The following is a 24513-nucleotide window of genomic DNA, read 5'->3' as shown; positions in this document are numbered from 1 at the left end:
TTCATGTAGCTGCTTTCAATCCTCCAGCTCTGCCGGGATAAGTAACATTTCAGGCTGTCACTGAACTGAAGAGGGGAGATCATTTTTTGACAGGTTATGCCTCCTCTTAAAAGTGTTTGTCTGGCTGGCAGCCCTGGTTCCCAGGTCTCTCCTGAGGGAAGAAAGTTTCTGTGCAAAATACTAAAACTTTTAACAGAGAGGAGGGAAAGGTGATGGCCACATGATGGGGCCAGTGTGTACGACAACATGGTTCTTTTATGTGGGATGACTCTGAACACTGACTGATCTCCACTCCCTTGGATTTGAAGAGATGTTTAGTTTTGCACTTGGGAACCTGTAAGGCTGAAGCAATGTTATGGATGGTGACACTACGACTGAAGGGTTATTTAATGTTGTAAAAATTGTTAAAAACTCTTAGCTTAAAATGGAACTGCCTGTTATTAAAGGCTGGTTTCCCCACGTCAGTTCCATAAGCTCTGCTAGATACACCCTGGATTCTCTCCTGCCTCGGTGGGAACTGGAGGGAATCGTCCCCTGCTGCCCTTGGCTCCAGGCTGGTTTTTCTGGGGAAGGGACGTGGAATTGATTTGTTTGCTGTTGAGAAGGGAGCCGGGCCAGTTCTCAGGGAACGAGAACTCCCAGCATCTTCCCAGCCCAGCCCAGGCTGCTGCCCTGTCCCAGCCTCTGTTCCCCTGGGGGCCTGCGTGTTTGACTCTAGAGCAGGCCGGGAGCAGCAGCTGAGGCAGAGGACAGCCTGGGCCGGGCAGATGCTAGGAGCAGAGCACCAGAGGCCTCTACTGGCTCCCTCCTCAGCAGCAAACAATCAGTCCCCACCCGCACCCCGGGACAGCAGCCTGGCGCCAAGGGCAGTGCCCAGTGGGGGTTTCTCTTTTTCCTCTTCCTGGGTTGAGCAGGGACCTGGGGGTGTTTCTAGCAGGGCAGTTGGAACTGAATTGGGGAACCAGCTTTTAATAACAGGCAGCTCAAGTTCAGACTAATTTTGTTACAATTTTCTTTATAATGGAAAATAATTCAAAAGTAAACGGGCAGGAATGATTGGAACTCTTTTCTCCTGGGCATAGAAAGAAACGGCTTTTTGGCTTTTCATGATACGGGAGTCAGGTTCGTTCACTGTGCAGAAGCAACGTGCTCAGAAGCCTGTTGTGTTTCATTTCTTAGGTTCTGCTGCCATCGTGTGACCATTTCCTTCCCCTCCTTTCTGTCCAAAGCGCAGAGCCCAGTTCCTCCAGGGAGAGAAGGACATCTTTCTTCTTTCCTTCCTCAACAGCCTCCTTCTCTAGGGAGCCCTTTGCTGGGGTCCGGGTGGGGAACAGCCGTTTCTGAGGATTAATTTCACACCATATTTGGTGTTGATATATAGATTTTACAGCCAGATTAGATCATTAGATACCTCTGCTCTGACCTGATTCAGAACAGAGTCCAGAGAATTTTATCCAGTGACTCCTACAACCACCCCAAGATCTTCTGGCTGAATGAGGAGGGTTCATTCAGAAAGTCATCGTGTTTGGATGTAAAGGTATGAAATGATGGGGAAATTGGCCCCTCTTTCAAGTTTAAATGTTGTAACTTCTACATCTAGACCGGGGTGGCCAACCTGAGCCTGAGAAGGAGCCAGAATTTCCCAATGTAACTGCCAAACGTGCACCTTTGTATGCAACTACTGAGTCAGTTGTGAACCTTCCCATCATTATCATTATCCCTTCGAAATGATGATGGTGATGGACACTTGGCTCGATATCCCAGTGTGCCCTGGACGTCTACAGGTTGCATTAGCCAATCCAACCATTCGGCACTTGCAGATGGGCACCTCTGTATTGTGCCTGAGTCTTGTACAGCTATGAAAGGCTGGTAGATGCCGATATTTTCCCCTCTTTTTAACCAGCACTAATACCAGGCCAGGCCAGGGCTGCGAAGAGAGAGAGAGCAGCAGGTTTCCCCTATTGTTTCCTGCTTGCTTTTTCTTGACTAGCTTCACCTCTGCACCAATTTGCACTTTTCCTGTGTGAGCCTGGCTAGCTCAGTTGGCAGAGCATCAGACTCTTAATCTGAGGGTCCAGGGTTCAAGTCCCTGGTCAGGTGATAAGCTTCTCACTGTGGTTGTAAAAATCTGACTTTCAGGCACCTTCTTTGGTGTTACTCTTTCTCTTCAGGATTTTGCCTTTCCTAAGAAGGGCCTTGTGGAGGGGGGATTGAAGGAGCAACTCCTTGACATCCTCTTTGTCCTTGCAGGCTGGAGGAATAAAGGCCTCTGGGCATAAAGCATGTTCCTCCCTGCACACACAAACACCCCTAAGGAATTAGAATCACCTGCGCCTTCCCCTGTCCTGCTGGATCCTCAAATGAGGATGCTCTTCAGCCCAAACCCATGTCCCCTCTACTCCCAGTGCCCCTCAGACCCAACACTCAGTCCCTCCTATGCTCACCGCTTCTCACTCCCAACCAGAGCCTGCTCCTCTTCACCCTTCTCCTCTGTCCCAATCCACAGCCCCCTCCTATTCCCAGTGCCCCTCAATCCCAACCCACAGCAGCAGGTGCTTCAGACCCCCTCAGGAAGATTTTCTTGCAAGGTTTCATGTATGAGTCTGCATGTGGATTTTACAGTATGTTGGAAATAGGTTGGGTTGCTTGCCAAAATGATCACTTTTGGCTGGTGTTGGATTCCCAGTCTCCTTGTTATAGGGGCAGGAGAAATAAAGGGTTGTTATCCTTGATGTGTGAATCAAGGACTCAACCCTGGGTATGAACTAAATGAGCTGCCCACAGATTCTGGCAGCCACAATGAGCATTTGGTGCGAGAGCTCAGACCTGCCCCTGTCCCAGAGGGAGGGGGTCATCTGTGAGGGGCTTGGACCACTGACCTATCAGCTCTTAACTCCCAAACAATCAGTAACTCTATTATCAGTACCTGTGAGTGTAATTTAAACCATAAGAAAAACCACACTGGGCTAGACCAAAGGTCCATCTAGCTCTGTATTTTGTCTTCTGACAGTAGCCAATACCAGGTGTTCTAAAAGCATCTCAACAAGGCACCACTGGGAGTTGAACCCAGCATCTCCTGCTCACAAAACAGGTACGTTAACCAGCGTGCCTGCCTGTGACTAAGGTACAGTGTATGTTCACACCTGAGTCCTTACATCGTCACCTGGGCCTGACAAGCTTTGCTTGTGTTTGGATTCTGCAAAGCAGAGGAGCAGGTGACATTTTCCTTGCAAGCTCTCTGTGTGTGTGAATCTTTGGCCAGGTCTGCACTACAAAGTTATTTCAGCAGAATTATATTGCTCAGGTGTGTGAAAAACACACAACGCTCCCTCGGTCGGCAGCTTGTGGCTGGTGCACACACTGCAATGCCACGTCTGGCGACAAAACTGCCCTGTGTTTTGGTGACAAAATAAAATCACTTCAATGAGAAGCCTAGAGCTTTTGCCAGCAAACTTAAAGTGGCAGAGTGTCAGTGTCGATGCTGCTGTTCATTATATCACCATAACTGGCCTGTGCCAGTATCCCACAATGCCTGCTGTGAACTCGCCTGCCCTGCATTCCTGCTACAGAGCCATGGGCCCCTCCCCTTTCATAGCTCCGGGAAGTTCTGACAGCTGAGCCTGCTGCTCTGCTCCGGCAGCCAGGAGCAAATCACTGCCGTGGATGCTGCTCTCTCCCACACTGCGAACACAGAGCAGGGTGGTGGGAACTTCCTTACATTGGGGGGGCACCGGCAACCGAACTGTGACACCCCAAGGACAGCCATTCCTTCGAGGAGGCTCTTACCTTCTAAACAGGGACGGCTGGTCTCTAGTAAAATCACTAAAAGGGAAGGAGAAAACTCGAAAGAGGTTCCTCCTGGCGCTCACGTACGTGAACCCGAATACTCCCTCAGTCCTCAAAGAGAGACCTGGAGAAGGAGACTTGCTGAAGCAAAGCCACAGTGGTCTCAGAGGTTTCCCTTGCCCCTCGCCCCGGTCCTGCCTGGCTGATGTCAGCATTGCTCTGTGAGGTCACCACCTCCCCACCACCTTTGACCAATAGTCTGAGGTCCTGCAAAAGGCCTTTGTGATGTCACTGCCACACCCCTCCCTTGCTGTGCTAATGTCCTGCCTCTGCCCAGGCACTTTGGAGGTTTGAACTAGTCCCTGTGGCTCACCCCACTCAAGGAGCGTTTGTTCTAGGCAGCAAGCCGGCTAGACAGGAAAACATCAGACGGTGCTCCCAACGCTACACTCAGTTTTTCAGAAATTAGTCGACTTTATGGCCAGAAGAGACCATTAGAGCATCTAACCTGCCCCCCTGCATATCACAGGCCTCCTGTATGACACAATAGCTACTTTTGGGGCAAACACATTCCAGAAAGGCATCTAGTCTTCATTAAATGACATCAGGAGATGGAGAATCCACCACTTTCCTTGGTAGCTTGTTCCTGTGGTGAATTATCCTCGCTGTTGAATATTTGTGCCTCAGTTATAATATGTAATATGTAATATGTCTTTCCACCTTCCAGCCATTGGGTCTTGTTATGCCTTTCTCTGCTCGATTAAAGAGCCCTTTAATACCCAATCTTTTCTCTCCATTAAGATACTTCAAGACTTCAATGAAGTCACCTGCAATCTTCTTTTGATCAGCTAAACGCGTTGAGCTCTTTCAATAGCTCACGAGAAGGCATTTTTCTCCAGCCCTCAGAACATTTGGTGGCTCTTTGCTGACCCAGCTCCAATTTCACAACATCTTTTTCAAATGAGGACACCAAAACTGGAGGCTATTCCAATATCAGTCTCACTGATGCCATGTCACCTCCTGTGATGTTATTGACATAATCTGTAACTGTATAGATCACCGTTGCAACCACTATTCTATATTTGCAGCCAATATTGTAGAAAGGTTGTCATGTAAGGGGTCTGTGGAGCTGTTCTGATTGGCTGATTATAATGATGCTATCTCTAGATGTGTATCATTTTTATAGTTAAGGTTATGAATATTGGCTCTATGCTGCCGGTATTTCAAACTTGTGCTCTGCTTCCGGGGAACACTCCAGCCAGACAAGTTGGTGTCAGTTCTGCCTAGCCTGCTTGATGGCCCATTAAGGACCATCAGCTATACAATCGACCCATTGAGAGAAGGCAGATACCGGTGGAGGGACTTTGCTACAAACTGAAGCTCTATACAAAGGACTGAATGACCCATCCCAACTATGGATGTACTCCATAGACTTTATTTGGACCTGCAGAGTTTGCGGCGGAAGCTGTGCGGCTCTGTTCACGATGGCCGAGAAATGGTGCGAAATGGTTAGTTGAAAGAGTAGATAGAAAGAGGAGAGGACATTCAAAGTGGATTCAACATACCAGGAGACAGGTGGTGCACAGTGCTGCACCGTCTGCTGACAGCATGACGTCTGCTGTAGCTTTCACGGAGGGAGGAGCGAGTGACGGCACACACCCAGAAACATCTGCGAGAATATTTTTGCCCCAACCCTGGGATAGCTACCACAGTGCAATGCTCCGCCACTCCATGCTAGCCTCGGTACTGTGGACGCACTTCCCCAAATTCACGTGCTTTAGTGGGGACATAACATTGAATGTATGACCTCGATGCAGGAAATTCGAATAAAATTACTTTGGGGCACTTCGGTGGCGGGTCCCGGAGCGGAAGGACTCCCTGCTGCTGAATTGCCACCGAAGACCTGGAGCGGAAGAATTTCCGGGGGTCCGGGCCCCACGAGAGTTTTCTGGAGCCCCCGGAGTTAGTGAAGGACCCCACTCCAGGAGCCCTGAAAAACTCTTGTGGGGCCCCTGCAGGCCCAGGGCAAATTGCCCCACTTACCCACCCCTCCTGGCAGCCCTGATGGGACCTGGAGCTACTGTTATTTCAGGACTCCTGTGAGACCCTCAGCTGGTCGGTTTGCAATCTGCTCTCATTGCTTCCCTCTCGGGACTCTCTCTCCTCCCTGTCTGCTGCTCTCCTCCCCTAGACACTGAACCCAGCCCTTGCTGCTGCCAGTGCCAACTGGCAGAAGGGCCTATAAGTCCCCTGCCTGAGGGGAGGCCAATGCATGTGGTTGGCCATAAGCAATATGATATTTTCTGTCTTATTCTCTATCCCTTTCTTAATGATCCCCAAGATTCTCTTTGCTTTTTTGACCGTCGTTGCACACTGAGTGGATGTTTTCATAGAACTATCCGCAGTGACGCCAAGATCCCTCTCTTGAGTGGCAACAGCTATTTTTGGCCTCATCATTTTATATGTATAGTTGGGATTATGTTTTCCAATGTGCATCACTTTGCATTTATCAACAAATCTGCCATTTTGTTGCCCTTTCAACCAGTTTTCTGAGTTCTTTTTGTAACTCTTCGCAGGCTGCTTTGGACTTAACTTTCCTGAGTAGTTTTGGATCATCTGCAAATTTAGCCACCTCGCTGTTTACCCCTTTTTCCAGATCATTTATGAATATGTTGAATAGTACTTGTCCCAGACCCCCTGGGGGACACCACTATTGACCTCTCTCCATTTTGAAAACTGACCATTTATTCCTACCTTGTAACCAGTTATTTACCCATGAGAGGACCTTCCCTCTCATCCCACGAGAGTGTAATAGAGCAGAATAGGGCTTCCTTGGGAGGGGGAGTGAACAGAGAATAGATCAGGGGGTTATGCACATTTACTGTCCTGGTGAAAAGTGTGTCTGATACTCAGTCTTTGCTGCTCCTGCCGGCTGTGACTGCTGAGGACATTTTCCTTCTCTACTCAGGGTCTCTCCTCTGCCAGATTCTCAGCAAGTCAGGCCGCCCTGCAGACTATGGCAGAGCAGTTTGGTAATAGGCTGCAGGACTCACCACGTAAGAATGTAGCTGCTGTAGCACCTGACTGTCCATGGGCCAAATCCTGCAGCCCTGGCAGCCCTGGATAACCTCCCACTGATGGTGATGGGAATTGAGCCTTTGTAACTAGCTGCTCAGGTCTCAGCTATGGATTAAACTGGTGGCAAACACAGCTTCAGCCAAAGAAGTGAAGGATGTAAGTGACAGAGCAAAGCCGGCCATCCGGGGAGCTGCTGCAGTCCCATCACCACAGCTGGAAGGAGAAGAGGAAAAACTCCTAAAGTGCTGGGAGCAGCCCTGAGAAAAGAAAGTTTTGTCAGTGAGATCAGTAGCAATAACTGTGAAATGAAGGAGTGCTTTCTCCTCTGTACCGACATGGTTGAATTGTGTTACTGTACTGTGAGATAAAGCTTTAAAATATCCTGCTCTAATTTCAGGATGGGTCTGTAACCATAATCAGTGTCTGTGGGAAGTGGCCTCTAGATAGTGATCTTTGGGCAGAGCTGGCTGAAGAGCCTTTCTACTCACCAGAAGATCCTGGCTTGGCCTGCCAGTTCTTCCTTGCTGAACCTGGCTTTTCTGTCAGGCTCCTTTCTTTTATTTCTTCTCATGAAAAGAAAAGACCTCACTGCACAATCCTTGTAAGTGCTTGTTCAAGTCACAGAGACCCTCCCTTGCAGCTAAGTCTTGTGGAAAGTGTTAAGTGGTAAATCTGAAGCTGATGGAAAGGTTACCATGACTCAAGTTGAGCTGAAGCTGCTGTGAGTGAAACACAGAGCACTAATCAGTATCTGATCATGGCAGCTTGTGGAAGAAGTGCATGTTAGTAGCCCTCTGTCAACTCAGCTGTGGCTTTCCATGCACAGAGAGCCAGACAGCAAAAAGTCTGCAGTCTTGAAGGAAATGGGGAATGTCTGTACTTTGGCATTTGAAGGTGTAGTCTTGGACCATCAAGTGTAGTGGTTGCAAAGGTTCTCTTGGGGAAGGCACCATGGCTTAGTTGGCTAAAGCACCTATCTAGTAAACAGGAGATCCTGGGTTCAACTCCCAGTGGTGCCTTGCTCTATAGCTTTCATCTCCTTTGCTCACATTTTCCTGTGACTTTCTAGGAAACAGAAGAGACCTCCCTTGACAATCCAAGTAATTGCTTGTGAAGGAAAAGGCTTTTTTCCAGCAGAGCATTGGAGAGAATCAAATCCTCAGTCTGGAGTTGATCAAAAGGCTATTGGCATTGGCATTGGCAAGGAGGTTGCTCCGGCTGCAATTTGCTGTGACAGGAGAGCCTGTGTCGTGCTCCCATGGGGATATCTATGCACAGAGCCCCTTCTAGAGGGTTCTCTGCAGGGCTTGCAGGAAATGGAGAATTACTGTCCTTTCACCTTTCATGTTAGTGTTGATGAAAAATGGAACAGTTAAGGGAGAAGTCCCAGAGCATGGCACCATGGCAGGGCTTGCCAAGAGAGCTGCTAGCTATACAAATGCTTGCAAAAGAAACGGGTCTTTTTGCTGACAACTGTCAAAAGGAGGCTTTGGATAAACATGGAAACAAGGTCAAGGTCACTGTAACTCATCTTGCATGTGCAGCTGTTGAAGCTACAAGGCAGAGCACTAAGCACAGTATTACCACGGCTGGTCACAGCAGGGTCTCTGTGTGGTGGGATCCACGGGGAACAATCCCAAACTGTGGAACTGCTCTGTTCTCTTCTCTCTCCAGCCTGGGCTGTGTCTTACAATGCTGCACTAGTGGCAAGCAGCAAAACCCCCTCCATGTGCTGTGATCACTCAGCCAACAACATGCAGCAATGCACCCAACTAAGTTGCATGAATGCTCTAAAAGCCACTCCTCAATTGTACATAGAGAGACACCAGCATATCTCCCCAGCCCTCAGCCTTGCACCTCAGAAATGTACCGTCTTACACTGCTCAAAACTGCTTGAAAAGTGCAAGCTCATTAATTAATTCACCACTTCCTCAAAAAGAAAGTGAATATGCACCAGCCTTTTTAATCTGAGCAGCTTTCCCGAGCACTTTGGACAATTTCACAAGTCAGTGTAAAACATTAAAATAAGTTTATTAACTACAGAAATATAGATTTTAAGTGATTATAAGTGTTAGGCAGAGAGGTCAAAGTTGGTTACATAAATGGAAATCTCAGTGTGACATTCTATACCTTTGCCGGAGCGGGCTGTAACCCCCATATTCCACATATTATCTTACAAGGGGAGAACCAGTTTTGAAGGCCAATTCAGTCAGGGTGGATGCAGTCCACTGCCAATAATTGCTGGGGAGGTGTCAATACCAAGAGAGGGAAAATTGCTTTTGTAGTGAGCCAGCCACTCCCAGTCCCTATTCAAGCTCAAATTAATGGTGTGAAGTTTGCAAATAAATTGTAACTCTGCAATTTCTCTTTGAAGTCTGTTTTTGAAGTTTTTTGAATGGCTACTTTTAAATGTTAATGAATGTGAATGTGTGAATGGGTTAGTGAATGTGTAAATGGATTGCTGTTTGTGCAGACCCATATGGTCTAGTGATCAGGATTCCTGGTTTTTACCCAGGTGGCCTGGGTTCATTTCCTAGTGTGGGAAAAGGCCAGAGATTTTGCTCAGAGGGGAGGCAGGAAATGAAAAGAATGGAGAGGGATCCTGCCAGCAGGGGAGTTGGACAGTGTTCAGAGGGGATCCCAGAAGGGAGGGTGGGGGGCAGACGTCTGAGAGGAGAGCAGGGAAGGATCCCAGCTGTGTGGGAAGTTGACACTCTGGAGAGCACAGGCCTGGCATAGGGAGTGGGAAGAGTGAGTGTGTCTCTCTAAACTCACCACTGGCAGACTCGGTAGGACTGGAAGAATTACGTGTTTGTTGGTAAATGTAATGTAAACACACGACCCAATGGCAAAATATTTCCATTGATAATAATCAAAATTGACAGATGGGCAAAGTAAGAAACATGCTGCTTGAGAACTTATCCTGTTCTAATCCTATAGGGGTCCCTTCTGCCTTAGGCACCACCATGTCGGTGTTTCATTTCCCTCCCCATTTTCACACAGAAACACAATTTCCTTTGCACAGATCCATGAACAGCAGAACCTCCCTATGTCTCTTGTCTGAGCCAGGGCATTCGATTCCATTGAAACCTTCTCTCTTGCAATGGCAATGCTCAAACAGAGGATGTGTCCACCTTCCTCCCCACCCCGGCAGTGAGATATTCCCTCTCCTCTTCATGTTGCTGTTGTTATTCCATGAGTCATCAAGGATGGAATAAAAAGCTGAGTTTACTCCAGGGTGAGGAAAGAAAGGAGCCACCAACTCCTTGAAAAATCTCAGTGCCCAGAGAAAACCTGCCCTGCTATTGGAATCAGAGGTGCTGGCGATATGACGGGAAAAGCGACTGTCTGAATTGTCAAGGCAGGGAATGAACAATCTATTCAGTATAGTGAGTATTAGAAAGGCGGATTAGTCTTATAATTAATTTCTGTATTTGCAAATGTGTGTTTGCTGGAGAAATATCTTTATTTCTGTTTGCTGTTACTTTTGATTATTCTGAAAAAAGGTGGGGGGAGAGTCCCTCTAGGTTCATAAGCTAGACCCTGTAATATTTTCATCCTGGTGTTACAGAGATAGTGTTACTTTCTTTCTTTTAATAAAATCTTTCCTTTTAAGGACCTGATTGATTTCTTCCCTTGTTTGGAACCTCAGGGAAGGAGGAGGGGGGGGAGGTGAATCCCTCTTTGTTTTTATTCAAGGAGTGATTTCTACATAAAACTTTAAAATAAACAGTAATAAATCACATGCACCGTTACATATACTATTAATTATGTAAAACTACAAGATTTTCCACATTTCAAGAACACGTTTTAACCATTTGATTCTGGGAAACTCTCACGAGAGAGTGCATCAGCTACTGTGTTGGAAGCTCCTGAAATGTGTTGAATTTCAAAATCAAAATCTTGGAGAGCTAAACTCCATCGAAGAAGTTTTTTGTTGTTTCCCTTGGCAGTATGGAGCCATTTTAGCGCAGCATGGTCGGTTTGTAGCTGGAACCGATGTCCCCAAATGTATGGGCATAGCTTTTCCAGGGCATACACAATGGCGTAGCATTCTTTTTTCACTGATGGACCAGTGGCTTTCCCTCTCACACAGTTTCTTGCTGAGAAATACGACAGGATGGAAGTTGTGATCCGGTCCTTCCTGCATTAAAACTGCTCCTACCCCATGCTCAGATGCATCGGTGGTTACTAGGAAGGGTTTGTCAAAGTCCGGGGCCCTTAGCACAGGGTCAGACATGAGCATCGCCTTAAGCTGGGTAAAGGCTTTCTGACACTCATCAGTCCACTTAACTGCATTTGGCTGTGTTTTTCTGGTTAGATCAGTTAGTGGGGCAGCGATTTGGCTGTAGTGTGGTACAAATCGCCTGTAATAACCGGCCAAGCCTAAGAAGGATTGGACCTGTTTCTTCGACCTTGGGACAGGCCACTTTTGGATAGCCTCCACCTTGGCCTGTAGGGGGTTTATAGTTCCTCGACCCACCTGGTGCCCTAGGTAAGTCACTCTGTTTTGGCCTATTTGACAGTTTTTGGCCTTAACAGTGAGTCCTGCCTGCCTGATGCACTCAAAGACTGTTTCCAAGTGTTCTAGGTGTTCGGGCCATGAATCAGAAAAAATGGCTACATCATCGAGGTAGGCAACTGCACATTCTCCCAATCCTGCTAGTAGACCATCTACCAGCCTTTGGAAGGTGGCGGGTACATTTCGCAGTCCGAACAGAAGCACATTAAATTCATACACCCCTGCATGGGTGATGAAGGCTGACTTTTCTTTAGCGGGTTCATCTAGTGGTACTTGCCAGTACCCCTTGGTTAAATCTATTGTAGAGATGAACTGGGCACATCCCAATTTCTCCAATAGCTCATCGGTGCGTGGCATTGGGTAGTTGTCGGGGTGAGTTACAGCATTCAGCTTACGGTAGTCCACACAAAAGCGTATTTCCCCATCTGGTTTGGGAACTAGAACCACTGGAGATGCCCATGCACTGGTAGAGGGGCGGATTACACCCATCTCTAGCATGTTTTGGATCTCCCGTTCAATAGCAACTTGGGCATGAGGTGACACCTGGTAGGGTGGGGTTCTAATTGGGTGAGCATTACCTGTGTCAATGGAGTGGTATGATCGTTCAGTCCGTCCTGGGGTGGCTGAGAACAAAGGGGTGAAGTGAGTGCACAGCTCCTTGATCTGTTGCCGCTATAGACGTTCCAGGGTTGTGGAGAGGTTCACCTCTTCCATGCCACCATCACTTTTCCCTTCGTAGTAGACACTTTCAGGCCATTCAGCATCATCTACTCCCTGGGCTGTAAACTGACAAACCTGTAATTCTCTGGAATAAAAGGGCTTTAGAGAGTTAACATGGTACACTTTAGGCTTTAAGGAAGAATTAGGAAATGCTATGAGGTAGTTAACAGCTCCTAGGCACTCCTGGACCGTGAATGGTCCTTCCCATGACGCTTCCATCTTATGGGCCTGTTGTGCCTTCAAGACCATAACCTGGTCCCCTACTTTGAAGGAACGCTCTCTGGTATGTCTATCATACCAGGCCATTTGCTCTGCTTGAGCATCCTTTAGGTTTTCTTTAGCCAGGGCTAAAGAATGGCGGAGGGTGTTTTGTTGGTTGCTTACAAAGTCCAGAATGTTAGTTCCTGGAGAAGGCGTAAACCCCTCCCATTGCTGCTTCACCAGCTGTAATGGCCCCTTAACCTCATGGCCATACACAAGCTCGAATGGTGAGAATCCTAAACTGGGATGTGGTACAGCCCTGTAGGCAAACAGCAACTGCTGCAACACTAGATCCCAATCATTGGAGTGTTCATTCACAAATTTACGTATCATGGCCCCCAAAGTTCCATTAAACCTCTCCACCAGGCCATTGGTTTGGTGGTGGTACGGGGTGGCAACCAAGTGATTCACCCCATGAGCTTCCTACAGGTCTTTCATGGCCCCTGACAGGAAATTTGTTCCCGAATCTGTAAGAATGTCGGAGGGCCAACCTACCCTGGCAAAAATGTCAGTTAAGGCCTGGCACACACTTTTAGCCCTGGTGTTGCTTAGAGCTACTGCTTCCGGCCATCTGGTAGCAAAGTCCACGAAAGTCAGTATGTATTGTTTTCCTCTGGGGGTCTTCTTTGGGAAAGGACCCATAATATCCACAGCTACTCGCTGAAATGGGACCTCAATTATGGGGAGTGGCTGGAGAGGGGCCTTGACCTGGTCTTGGGGCTTTCCTACCTTTTGGCACACCTCACAAAACCAGACATAATTGGCAACATCCTTGCCCATCCCCTCCCAGTGGAAGGACTTCCCCAACCTGTCTTTGGTTCTGTTCACCCCAGAATGACCACTGGGATGATCATGGGCCAAGCTTAAGAGCTTTTCCCGGTACTTAGTTGGAACTACCAACTGTTTTTGAGGATGCCAGCCTTCCTGGTGTCCACCAGAAAGAATTTCCTTGTATAAAAGTCCTTGTTCTACAACAAACCGGGATCAGTTAGAAGAGCTGAGAGGTGGTGGGTTGCTCTGTGCCCGCCCAAGTCTTTTGAGGCTGTCATCGGCTTCATGCTGAGTCTGGAATTGTCCCCTTGAGGCTGGAGACACCAGTTCCTCCAGGTAGACTGTGGACTTGGGGTTGGTCCCTCTGGAAGCGATGTAGGTGATGACGTTGTTTCCGTTGACTGTGAACTGCTCTCCGCTGGTGCACTACGTGATATTTCAGGCTCTGGCTGAGCCTCTTGGTTAGGGTTGCCTGCTGCTCCTGCCAGATCTGTTTATGACAGCCCCCCTCTACCTCTTGCATGCAAAGCGAGCTCTCTGACGCTTGAGCTAATTCCCCGCAGCTGGCCTGACTCTCAGGCACCGGGCAAAAAAAGGCAAGGGCTCTACGGCCTTAAGCAGAACACAGACTGAAATGGGGGAGTGGGGGCGGGGCGCTACCCAGAGCTGGGGAAGGGGGTCCGAGTCCCAGCCACGCTCCTCGGCACAAACACCAACGCTCCCTCCCTGGAGTGTGTCTGGGCTGAGAGTTAGCCCCTGAAACAAGCACCAAACTTCAGAAGACAACGCAGGGATAGATCACTCGACGATTGCCTGCTCTGGCCATTGCCTCTGAAGCGCCTGGCATCGGTTACTGTCAGAAGACGTGATAGTGGCCTAGATGGACCATCGGTCTCACCCAGGAGGCCCGTTCTTATCTTCACCACTTTCCTCTAACCCAAGCAAAGCCAGGAGCAGGCCCAGCTCAGCAACTCTAGCAGACTCCCTGGCCCCTGGCCCAGCATACAGCAAAACGACCCTGCCTCCGCCAGGATAGACAGCCACCGACTCCCTCTTCCAGACCAACGCAGCCCTTCCCCACTTTGGCTGTCTCCAAGCTGTCTGCGTGCTCTGCTCTGCTCCACGGCTGCCATGCTGCCTGAGATCAGGAGGCTGCGAGGTCTCATGGTCTCAGCTGAGCTGGTATCACATGCCACCCCGCCCATCTCCTCATTCCCTTCATGGACCCCTGGGATGTGAGTAATTCTGTATTTGAGTGGCTCTCCCTCCCGGCCAATGAGCTTGGCGTAGACTAGCAGGGAGGGAGGAGGAAAGGGATTGTGCTCCAGTGAGAGCTCAGAAAGAAATGTGCAGGCCCCCCACTAGAGCCCAGCACAGCAGAGCAGAGCAGAGCAGAGCAGGCTGGAGAATGTGTGTATGGGTCTGACTACTTCTCCCATGCTCTTCCATTTGAGCTAACTTCCCCCAGCTGTCGCCAGCCTCCCAGTCAGCGCAAGGGGGAGAAGGGCCGGGGAGGAAGAGTTTTGTGCTCCGCAAGGGCTGGCTTTTTGGGAGGCCAAGCGGGGAGAGGGATGGAGGCCACTGGAGGAGCTGAGCCGGCTGACTGTCCATGGCTTCTAAAAGAAGGGCAAGAGAAGGTCCTGTGGCTGCCTCGCCGCTGGAGAATGCGGGCATTGATCCCGCTGCCTCTCGCATGCAAAGCGAGCGCTCTACCACTTGAGCTAATTCCCCTACCTTGGTGGATGGTGTCTTGATCCATCCATTCGATAACGGAGGCCACATCGTTCCCCGCGCCAGCCGGTGACTCCTTCCAAAAGGGTCAGGCAAGGAAGGGCTTCCTGTAGGCCGGCTAGCTCAGCTGGTTAGAGCGTGGTGCTAATAACGCCAAGGTCATGGGTTCAAACCCCATGCTGGCCACTGCGGGAGGGAGAGGGTGACTTCTGCTCTTTTGGCTGACTGCTAGGGGTGGCAGAGGCCAAAACCAGGTGGGCCGGGAGCGGGCAAGAGCCCTGCTGGGCCCGGGCAGGACGAGGCTCGGACACCTCCTTGCTCTCCCCTCCCTGGGCTCCTCGCTCCACCTGCTGCCTGAAAGGAACTTGGGCCCGGGGAGGAGACGGGTGAGCCCAGCCGGCTGCCTTCCAGGCTCATAGGAGGCCAGGCTTGAGCTGCCCGCCCGCGAAGCCAAAATCGCAGGCCTGCCGGCTCACCCCCATTTCCACAGAGGGTTGACCTGATGGCCCGAATTCTTGCCGGCCGCCAGCTCCACCCAAATGGACCCGACGCCGGATCATGCTCCCCAGCCCAAGCCACAGAGGAAGGCTTAATACTCGGCACCCCAACCTAGGGGAGAGGCTTCACACTCCGCCGGCGCAGGGTGACCTTTGGGACTTCCCTGGACACCATCCTCCCACCGCCCACAGCCAGACCCCCCAAGCCCACACTCGAGCCCACCCCTCCGACAGGAAGGAGCAGGAGGACCACTCCGCCCAGGGGCACCACCACTCCAAGTCAGCTTCACTTGCTTTCTCTTCTACCCCTTTCCTCCCAAGTTATGCGCGCCTCATGGGAGCCGGCCCTGGGAAGACGCAGGCACGGCACTCTGACTGGCGGAAGCCAAATGCCCACACCGAGAGTTTAGCACGGGCTCTTGAGGCACTGGAGGAACCCCATGCAGACGCACTGACGGAGCTAAGCTTTACGGCCAAGGGCCCTACCTGTGCAGAAAGCCAACTTGCTTGTGAAAAAGACTCCTCTTTCGGCTCCCCTTCCAAACGTCCAAATGCCTCCAAATGGGAAAACACACACACTGAAACACCCAAACGGTCCTAACGCTGGGGCCAGGCGAAAAAGAAAAGCAAGGAAAAGATTTCTAAATGGCCACCCTGCCAGAGTCGTACAGTCCTGACCTCCAGACTCACAGTTCTGCTGGTGCCTCTCACTCCCGACCCGCAGCGCCCTGCGCTCCCTCCAGCTCTGACGGTGCCCCTCACTCCCGACCCACAGCCCCTCCCATCCCAGTCCTGACCTCCAGACTCACAGCTCTGCTGGTGCCCTTCACTCCCGACCCGCAGCCCCTGCCATCCCATTCCTGACCTCCTGTGACGTTATGAGTATAATATAATATTTCATTGAAAAGTGACAGGGCCAGAAAGAGTTAATTTACTCACCTCACCCACTGACCTGACCCATGGGTGAACCTTACGGACTGGTTAGGAAGATCTGTAAATGAACAGAGCTTTGAAATGCAAGTCTGCATTGTTAGAGGTAGAAGGGGAGATGTTTGCTCAGGGCTTGTGATGTCAGCGAACAAGTCTTGTCTATTGCTGTAGTTTTAATTCAAAGATCAAAAAAGGAATATTAATATTTATGATGATACTTGAGTGAAATAGTATTATTGTCTCTGTGTCTCTTTGAAGGTTGTGCTAACCTGGATCTGAACTGTTTAATGGATAAATTACCCTGTGCTAATTGCCAGGATGTTTGGGAGAAGGAGTTAAGCCCATTGTTTTCTCAGGCCGCAACGCTGCTGGAAATGTATAAGAACCCTGGGACATGATCCTGCTTCATCTCAGATATGCTTTGGGTTTCAAGAGGGGGAAACCTTAAGCCATAAGGATTGAGATCCCGAGTCAGTGACTGGGGTCACCCTGAATATGGACATTGGACTATAACCTCTCGACCATTTCTAAAAGGACTTTTGGCAACTATGAGCTCACCTCATCTATGCATCTGAACCTCAAGAATTGAATTCAAGTCTGTCTGTATATTGATATTTTAACCAACACTCTCTCTCTTTTCTTTTTTAATAAATTCTAGCTGAGTTAATAACAATTGGCTATGGCGTGTATTTTGGGTAAGATCTAAGTTATAATTGGACCTGGGTATGTGGCTGATCCTTTGGGATTGGAAGAACCTTTTCTTTTATATGATGAGATGAGATTTTCAGGAATCATCATCATATCTGACGTGTGTGTCTGGACGGAGGCCTGAGGCTGGGCACTTTAAAGGGAACTGCGTGGTTTGGACTTCTGAGTAACCAGTGAGATGCTACAGAAGCTGTTTTGTGCTGGTTGGTAAATCTAAGTATTAGAATAACCACCAGTGTTTGGGGTTTGTCTGCCCTGTTTTGTTTGCAGTTCACCCTGATTGAGTGACCTCAGCTGGCTCCCACGGGCAGCACCGTCACACTGCTCCTTTCTAGTCACACTTTCTACACATCTAACATTAGTGTATAATGTAATACAGATCTATCCCAACACCTGCCGGAGGTCCTCTGGTAAGGCGGATTCGGCGGCATGCCTGCGGGAGGTCTGCCGGTCCCGCGCCTTCGGCGTAACCACCACTGAATTGCCGCTGAAGCCGCAGGACTGGCAGAGCTCCCGCAGGCATGCCGCCTAATCCGCATTACCAGGGGACCTCCTGCAGGCAGGCTGCCGAAGGCAGCCTGACTGCCACCCTCACAGCGACCGGCAGGCCACCCCCCGCAGCTTGCTGCGCTGGTGCCTGGAGCCACCCCTGTCCCTGACCCAGGGCAGAGGATATTGGAAGCTGAACATCCAGAGCTTGCAAGATAAAGGAGCAGGGGGGCGAGGCCTGGTGGTGTTGGCAGAACGGGAAAGCATCAGAGGGTTCTATGGCAACCAGGGGGATTGGTGGGAGTCGGTGAGGGAGGAGTTGGCGGCTTTGTTCCAGTGGCTGGGGAAACATCTCAACATTAAAGAAACCAACAGCGCCAAGTCCTGCAATGTTGCCTGTGGGATTTCCACAAGAGCATCCAGGCTGGGGAGCCAGTCAGTGTGTGACTACGACTGGATCAAGCGCCAGCTGCCCGAGTTCCAGGAGATGAGGCTGCAGCTGGCCGATATGAGCAGGAGCACCGAGTGAAGGGAGGGGTGGCTTCCCTGACATTTTGCGGCCTGCAGGGAATGGAGACAAACCAGGGGGATGCGGGGACTCAGGGCAGGACACACAGATCTGATAGTGCAGGACCACAGTTGCTGGAGGAGAGGAGAGAGTCCTGCGAGAGGAAGCCGCTGGTGGGAAGCAATAAGTGCAGAGTGCAAACCAGCCAGATGAGAGTCACAGGGATCTAGCAAATGAAATAGCAGCAGGTCCCATGGTGTAATGGGCAGCACTCAGGACTTTGAATCCTGGAATCTGAGTTCAAATCTCAGTGGGACCTTCTGGAGATATGTTGATTTGCTGCAAACCATTGGAGCTCAACAGGCTTGGTTATCTTCTCCCTGGCTGAGCTAAAGTGATGGGTTTTTTCTCCTCCTCCTGGGTCACTGATGCCCACTGGAGATAGGTCTTTGGTCCAGCTCAGACAGAGACCAACACCTACAAAATCTCCACCAAGCATTCTCAAAACTACAGTACCCGCACGAGGAAATAAGGAAACAGATCAACAGAGCCAGATGTGTACCCAGAAGCCTCCTACTGCAAGACAAACCCAAGAAAGAAACCAACAGGACTCCACTGGCCATCACATACAGTCCCCAGCTAAAACCCCTCCAACGCATCATCAGGATCTACAACCCATCCTGGACAACGATCCCACACTTTCACAGGCCTTGGGTGGCAGGCCAGTCCTCGCCCGCAGACAACCTGCCAACCTGAAGCATATTCTCACCAGTAACTGCACACCGCACCATAGTAACTCTAGCTCAGGAACCAACCCATGCAACAAACCTCGATGCCAACACTGCCCACATATCTACACCAGCAACACCATCACAGGACCTAACCAGATCAGCCACAACATCACCGGTTCATTCACCTGCACTTCCACCAATGTAATATATGCCATCATATGCCAGCAATGCCCCTCTGCTATGTACATCGGCCAAACTGGACAGTCTCTAAGGAAAAGGATAAATGGACACAAATCAGACATTAGGAATGGCAATATACAAAAACCTGTAGGAGAACACTTCAACCTCCCTGGCCACACAATAGCAGATCTTAAGGTGGCCATCCTGCAGCAAAAAAACTTCAGGACCAGACTTCAAAGAGAAACTGCTGAGCTTCAGTTCATCTGCAAATTTGACACCTTCAGCTCAGGATTAAACAAAGACTGTGAATGGCTTGCCAATTACAGAACCAGTTTCTCCTCCCTTGGTTTTCACACCTCAACTGCTAGAACAGGGCCTCATCCTCCCTGATTGAACTAACCTCGTTATCTCTAGCTTGCTTCTTGCTTGCTTATATATACCTGCCCCTGGAAATTTCCACTACTTGCATCCTACGAAGTGGGTATTCACCCACGAAAGATCATGCTGCAAAACGTCTGTTAGTCTATAAGGTGCCACAGGACTCTTTGCTGCTTTTACAGATCCAGACTAACACGGCTACCCCTCGGATACAAGAGAAGAGAAGAGAAGAGAAGGGAGGGGAAGTCTTTTCTATCCCTGCCTAGCTCCATTGGCCTCCTGTGGCCCTTTCGGCTCTCTGCTCCCCTGTTGGGGAGATGCAGAGACAAGTCCCCATCTGGGTGAGTCACCGAGAGGCTGTGTCCCATGGCGTGTGTGGGGGAGAGGGGTAGGGGTGGGATGGGGCTCAAGGGGAGAAGGTTCTGTGTGACAGTGTGTGGGGGAGGGGGAGGGTGTGTTCCTTAGGATAGAAATAGTGGAAAACACAGGGGCAGTGACAGTGAAGCCCCGTGTCTGAGTGTTATGACCCTGTGTGGTGCTGCCGTTCACCTTCCCCTCCTATGGGCTCATCTTTCATTGAATCCAGCATTTTTTCACCTGTCCTCACCACAGAGGTGTCCTACATGCCTCAGCTACCGAGTGTCCCTCTTAGAGACGCCGAGGACTGGAACTGATTTCAGCTGCTGGACAGCTCTGCTAGGTCTTTATTCATTTGCACACGAAAATGCTGAGTGTTTAAATTCATTTCAAGCTCCTCCCCCCCTTCAGCAAACTCCTGAACATACTGGAGATGGGTCTGGAAATCGATTTTCATTCGAAAAGTTTTTAAAGGGAATCACTTGGATTGGAACTAAGAACCCATTACCCTACAGGGAAACATTCACCCACTGAGCTACCCTCACAACAGAGAGTGTCAGGTATAGCCCAGAGCAGGAACAGTTTTTAACCTGGGGGTTAGTAAACTTTATCTCTATACAAACATCACAGCTTACAAACTCCCCACCCCCGCTCTGTGTCACCAGAGCACAACAACAACTCTCCTTGGAGCACACACAGCTCCCCAGCTCCCTGCCCGTCAGTCTCTCCAGCGTTGCTCCAATCCCTTAAAGCAGGGTCTCAACCTCAATTTACCTTAGGGCCAGTGCCAGTCCTCCAGTCCTCCCAGTGGGCCAATAATGTCACTCATACTGCCCAGAACCTGCCCCCAAAACTCTGCCCCTCACCTGCCTAAGGCTCTGGGAGGGAGTTTGGGTGTGTGGTGGGGAAGTCTAGGGTTCAGGCCCTGGGCTGGGGATTGGGGTGCAGGAGGGGTGCAGGCTCTGGGGGGAGTTTGGGTGCAGAAGGGGTGAGAGGCTGGTCTCTGGGAGGGAGTTTGGGTGGGGGAGGGGTTCTGGGGTGCAGGCTCTGGGATGGAGTTTGGGTGCTGGGTGCAGGCTCTGGGCGGGGGCCGGGGGTAGCGGGAACAGGCGGAGGGGTGGGGGTGCAGGCTCTGGGCGGGAGCTTGGGGCGGGCAGGAGGTGTGTGGGAAGGGGGTGCAGGCTCTGGGAGGGAGTTTGGGGGCTGGGGGCATGGAGGGAGGGGGTGCAGGCTGTGGGAGAGAGTTGGGGGCAGGGGTGTGTGGAGGGGGGAGCAGGCTCTGGGAGGGAGTTTGGGAGTGGGAAGAGGTATGTGGGAGGGGGAGGGTGCCAAGCTCTGGGAGGGGGTCAGGGTTAGGGTTAGCACTTACCTGGGGCTCCAAGGCGGGGTGGACGGGGGGGCCTCCATGTGCTGCTGCCCCCAGACACCGCCCCCAAAGCATCTCATTGGCTGCAAGGGCTCGGGGTGGGGGCAGCATGCGGAGGCACAGCCCCACCCTGCCATGGGGAGGGGCCGGCAGCCACTGGAGCGAGCAGGCAGACGCTGCTCAGCTCCGCTGCACTGACGGGGCCCCTGGGGGGGAGCGCCTGAGGGGCAGCAGGTGGGGCTAAGGGAGTGACCTGGTCCCAAAACTGCTGGAGCCCCACGGGCGAGACCTGGGGACCAGGACTGCCAGCCAGACAAACCCCTTTAAGAGGAGGCGTCCCTCTCCCTGTCAAAAACTGATCTTCCTCCTTCAGTTCAGTGACAGCCAGAATTGTTCCTTATCCCGGCAGAGCCAGAGGACTGAAAGCAGCAACATCAAACCCCTGTGTAGCTCCCAGGAATGGACATAAACACTCCCTGGTATCTGAGGAGATGTTCAGCTTTGCCCTTGGTCAACTACAAGGCTAAAGGGAAAGGAGGTGGTGCCAGGTATAAAGAGTGAAACACGACACATCATAGTTATGCCCATGGTGGCTGTAAAATCTTTTGATGTACTTCTTCTTATCAGCAGTGTATTGTTTTCTCTGGAGCCTAGGCCTTGACCAAGAAATTTGTATCTTGATAAAATAATCGACTGCCCCTGGTGAAGGCAATGGACTTGACACCCACTGGGGTGTCCCTACACAGGTACAAGTACTAACAACAGTGGCTGCCTTTTAGCCATAGATTTTAATCGGGGCAATAAATACAAACCCTGTTAAATCATTTCTCAGCCCGAGTCCTTCACCCACATTCCCTAGAGCATTGGGCCACCATGTGGATGTTTCATTTCCAACCTCAGTTTCACACAGAGACAAAATTTCCTTTACACAGATCCATGTACAGCAAAACCTCCCTGTGTCTCTGGTCTGAGCCAGGGCATTCGATTCCAGTGAACCCTTCTCTCCTGCAATGGCGACAGTCAGACAGAGGGGACGTGGCACCTGCATCCCTGCCAGGGAGATATTGGCTCAGCTCTTTATTTCTGCTGCTGTTGTTAGTCCAGGAAACATCAAGGGTGGAATGCAAGGCTGAGTTCACGCAGCAGCCCTCAGTGCCCCAGAGAAATCCTGCCCCCTGCTATTGGAACGATGTGCTGGAGATTTGACTAGGAAAGGGACTGTCTGAATTGTCAGAGTGGGGAATGAACAACAATCTACAGCAATGTCGTTCACACAAACACACTCTAATCATGCTCCAACCGGAAGGGAAATGGGCAGGAATTCTCGCTGTTCAGCCAAGGACACTCTTACACTGATGTGCAGCCATGAGTGTGCTGGGGAAGCTGGTCTGAGCAAACAATTTGAAGTGACAATTCTGTGAGAACAGAATCATCATATAGTGGGACAACTGTAGCTTAAGTAGTTGTGGCCGAGTGGTTAAGGCAATGGGCTAGAAATCCATTGGGGGTCTCCCTGCGCAGGTTCAAATCCTGCCAACTACGCAAGCTCTATGTTGCTGTTGTTATTATAGTCTTAGTACGTGAGCATCCACAGTGCAAACTGGAGCCAGATCTAGTTTCACTCTGTCTACACTTAAAATGCTGCTGTGGCACTGCTATAGCACTTTGGAGTAGACAGTGATTGGAGGGGTTTTCCCATCCCTGTAATAGCTACATGGACAAAACCATTCTTCCTTTTCTTTAGCACTATCTAACCAGGGCTTAGGTCACCTTAACTCTATGGGTTTGGGGGGGGTGGTCACACCCTGAGAGACGTCGCTCTGCCAATTCAGTGCCCAGCGTACACCAGCCCTTAGATCCTCTTGGTATTTCAATGCAGGCACTGACCTGTGAGAGGAAAACATCAGCTCACAAACACAGAGACTGAATTCCCCACATTTAATCTCGCTGCACTTTCCAGAAAGTCACAAAATTCAATTCATTCTTGGTAGGACAGAGAAAAAATAAGTGACATTAAGTTTTTGGCTTGATTAAATAAAATTAAGTGTTTAATCAATATAGTAAAAATCTGTACTGATTCCTCTAACTAACACCACAGCGTGAAATAGGAACAGAGACAAAGCTTGTCAGTGACAACTAATTTCGCAAATCATCTTCCCATTATTAATTTCCACGCTGCCCCACTGGAGGTCAGGGCATCTCCAGTGTCATTGCTCTGCGTTCACCTTCCCCTTAGACTTGTTCTCGGACATTCGCCTTCCTCTGCAGCATGGGGCTCGGGTCACTTGCTGGAGGATTCCTGCACCTTGAGGTCTTTAAGCCACGATTTGAGGATTTCAATAACTCAGACATAGGTTAGGGGTTTGTTACAGGAGTGGGTGGGTGAGATTCTGTGGCCTGCATTGTGCAGGAGGTCAGACTAGATGATCATAATGGTCCCTTCTGACCTTAAGTCTATGAATCAATTAATCTTTTCCCAAATTTGGAAAATTGTGCAGTTCAGAATGTGAATAGTGACCTCGTCTCCTTCCTGCACCTGCTCTACATTGCTCCACAGCAGCTTCTCCACCTGCAGAGTCACCCCAGCACGGCAGTGCAGCCGCCCAGGGGTCAGCAGGGGCCCCTAGCAAGGACAGTGGGTGCAGCTAACAGCCCAGTGTGCCTGGCCGTGAGGCAGCTGTAAAAAAGCAACCCCCCCGCCCAGAAGTACAGAGACTGAATTCCCCAACTTTAACATCATGACACCCTGTAGAAAGCCACACGTGTCAGTTGTAGTTTCACAGGGAGATGCAAAAATCAAGTGACACCAATTTTCAAGTTGAGTAAATAAAGTTGAGGAGATAGTTATTAACCTCCCAAAAATATACTAAAGATCCCTCAACATAACACCTGAAGGTGAAATATGAACAGAGACAAACCTTGTCAGCAAAGGCTTATTTCCCAAACCATCCTCAAAATGTAACTAATTCCCACCCCTCCTCCGCAGGAGCTCTGTGCAGTGTCACTGTTCTGCAGGCAGCTTCCCATTAAATGCTGTTGTGGGACATTCCCAGGCCTGGAAATGTACCAACGACAGAATTTGAGGAGCAAACCTGGCTCCCCGCACCAGGCGGGATTTGAGTGTTTTGTCCCTGTCACTTAGTGTTTGTCAATAGTACAGACTCCCTGGGCAGGACTCCAGGCTCTGCTTGAGGGATCCCGGCACAGGGGCTGGGGGGGGGGAGAAAGGAAGGTAGATTCTAACCTGTGCTCTGGAGAGGAGGTAATAAGTGAAGGGGCATTTTTAAATCCTCCCCTCCTCAGGGCTGGAATTCTACATTCCACAGGGCCAAACAAGGGGGTGATGTCATTTGGCTAATGAAAACCAGTGCTCTAGGTGAGGCTTGAACTCACAATCTCAGCATAGTTCCTCTCAGCACTGCCCTATAAGTACTGTGTGCTAACCAATTGTGCAACTGGAGCACCTGTTAGCTATGATTCTCCAAGACCCCTAGGCTGAT

The 24513-nt window shown here is 50.2% G+C and overlaps 6 non-coding genes across 6 annotated transcripts; 5 read left to right on the top strand and 1 right to left on the bottom strand.

Moving 5' to 3' along the window:
- Positions 1-2027: 2027 nt before the first annotated feature.
- On the top strand, positions 2028-2100 carry TRNAK-CUU. The gene has a single exon. It is a non-coding gene; the product is annotated as a tRNA-Lys (tRNA).
- Positions 2101-7809: 5709 nt separating this feature from the next.
- On the top strand, positions 7810-7883 carry TRNAT-AGU. The gene has a single exon. It is a non-coding gene; the product is annotated as a tRNA-Thr (tRNA).
- A 6913-nt stretch (positions 7884-14796) lies between these two features.
- On the bottom strand, positions 14797-14869 carry TRNAA-UGC. Its single transcript has one exon. It is a non-coding gene; the product is annotated as a tRNA-Ala (tRNA).
- Positions 14870-14981: 112 nt separating this feature from the next.
- Positions 14982-15055, top strand: TRNAI-AAU. The gene has a single exon. It is a non-coding gene; the product is annotated as a tRNA-Ile (tRNA).
- Positions 15056-18248: 3193 nt separating this feature from the next.
- TRNAQ-UUG lies at positions 18249-18320 on the top strand. The gene has a single exon. It is a non-coding gene; the product is annotated as a tRNA-Gln (tRNA).
- Positions 18321-22472: 4152 nt separating this feature from the next.
- Positions 22473-22555, top strand: TRNAS-AGA. Its single transcript has one exon. It is a non-coding gene; the product is annotated as a tRNA-Ser (tRNA).
- The last annotated feature ends 1958 nt before the right edge of the window (positions 22556-24513 follow it).

This window comes from Mauremys reevesii, linkage group 12, assembly GCF_016161935.1.
Source record: "Mauremys reevesii isolate NIE-2019 linkage group 12, ASM1616193v1, whole genome shotgun sequence".
Taxonomy (NCBI): Eukaryota; Metazoa; Chordata; order Testudines; family Geoemydidae; genus Mauremys; species Mauremys reevesii.
This window is presented reverse-complemented; position numbering and strand designations above follow the sequence as displayed.